Source organism: Juglans microcarpa x Juglans regia, chromosome 3D (genome assembly GCF_004785595.1).
Source record: "Juglans microcarpa x Juglans regia isolate MS1-56 chromosome 3D, Jm3101_v1.0, whole genome shotgun sequence".
In the NCBI taxonomy this organism is placed as follows: Eukaryota; Viridiplantae; Streptophyta; class Magnoliopsida; order Fagales; family Juglandaceae; genus Juglans; species Juglans microcarpa x Juglans regia.
In genome coordinates this window covers 14799104-14800969 of record NC_054598.1, presented here as the reverse complement: position 1 = coordinate 14800969, position 1866 = coordinate 14799104, and the positions used below count along the sequence as shown (strand labels likewise).

At 36.2% G+C, this 1866-nt stretch overlaps 1 non-coding gene across 1 annotated transcript; it reads right to left on the bottom strand.

Moving 5' to 3' along the window:
* Window positions 1–1076: 1076 nt before the first annotated feature.
* LOC121256823 lies at window positions 1077–1184 on the bottom strand. The gene has a single exon (XR_005939113.1). It is a non-coding gene; the product is annotated as a small nucleolar RNA R71 (small nucleolar RNA).
* Between the last annotated feature and the right edge of the window lie 682 nt (window positions 1185–1866).

Here is a 1866-nt window from a genome sequence, read left to right as displayed (position 1 = left end):
TGATCATCTGCTGCACTATTGTTTATGAACATATGGTTGTCTTTAGATCTGATATTCATTTTTATATATGAAAATTGTGGTTTGTAAAGGGAGAATAGATTCTAGAATTAAATTTGAGAAAGTAAATGAATATAATGTCATATCATCCAATTAGAAATTTGATGCTAGAATTCTTAATTGTGTATATCGTTTGGATTGAAAAAGTCATAGTATTGGATCCAGTTGATAGAAGCCCAAAACATTACTTGCCTTCTTATCCATGTCCTAATCTTATTTTAATTACGTGTTTTAGGTAGAATTTTCAAATTTTTATCATATTATAATTTGATCTTTTCTTTTAAGTTTACGTCTTGTTCTCTTTCTTCCGACTCCCTGGGGATCGACGCCCTGAACTATACTATAACACCGTGTACTAGTTTGGGCATAATCAAATTTCGGCACTGCTGCCGGGGAGATGGTAGAAGAATTGTTAGATAGTCTTTCTTTTCAGCAGTTTGTAAAGGCGGTAACTTCGTTCCCTCTTTTAGCTTGCTACATATTTTTTTTTTCTTTCTTTTTGTATTTTTTTTAGTATTTTGTTACCTTGTATGCACAGATATAGAGATGCCTTGAGTAGATTTGCTTGTAGGCCTGTGCTAGAGTCAGAATCAAAGTTTTTAAATCCTTTATTTGACAATCCATCTAGTCCTGAAGAAATGAGTGAACACGAAGATGAACCCACTAGAACTCTTCAGGATTACCTCCACCCTACACGCATAACCACACCATCATGCATCATGTTTCCAGCTAATACTCGCCAACTGGATATTAAAATAGGGATGATACAATTACTCTCTACTTTTCATGGTTTAGAAAATAAAAGTTCATATGTGCACATTAGGAAGTTTGAGGAAGTAGTTGAGACTTTTTATAGTCAAAATACAATTGATGACATTGTAAGACTTAAGTTCATTCCTTTATCTTTGAATGATAGAGCTAAGAGTTGGCTATACTCACTGAGACCACGATCTATTGGGTCATGGAATGAGACGACTCAGTTCTTCTTTAATAAATACTTTTTTCCAACAGAAGACCAACGCTTTAAAAAGACAAATCTCCACCTTTGCACAAAAGGGCAGTGGGACTTTGTATCAGTTTTGGGAGAGATTTAAGGAATTGCTGAGTATATGTCCTCACCATGGGTGTGAGAATTGGCACTTAGTAAGCTATTTTTATGAGGGACTTACACCAAGAGAGCGCTAATTGGTGGAGTTAATGTGTAATGATAAGTTCCTACAGAAAGATCTGGATGAGGCCATAGAATACCTCAATGAGCTTGCTGAAAAAGCTCACACTTGGACTTGACTTAGTGCTACTGAGAGCATAAATAGGTGATGACCTGTAGGAAATCCAAATGGTGGTGAAATTTACCATTTCAGGGAAGAGGATAATCTAAAGGCTAAGGTTGAGATGCTCACTAGGGAGCTAGATGTGTTAAAGACTAAGGACTTAAAGCCAACACACGTGGCTAACCATGCAGAGTCTTTTGGACCTTGTTTTGTGTGTGATGGGGTAGATCACCTTGTCCAAGAGTGTCCTACATTTGTTGAGATTAGAAGGATGTATGAGGAATAATGTAATGTCTTAGGTATGTACAAGAAGCCTTTTACACATTTCTCTAATACCTACAATCCGGAGTGGCACAATCATCCCAATTTTAGTTGGAAGTTTGAAAACCAGCCGCCTGCACAACCCCCTAAATCATATCCTGTACCATATCATGCACATTCATCTTCTAGGAGTCATTTAGAAGACACTTTGCATGCTTTTATTGAGGCACATAATAAAACTAATCAAAAGTTTGAATTTTTGATTATGCAGGTTATT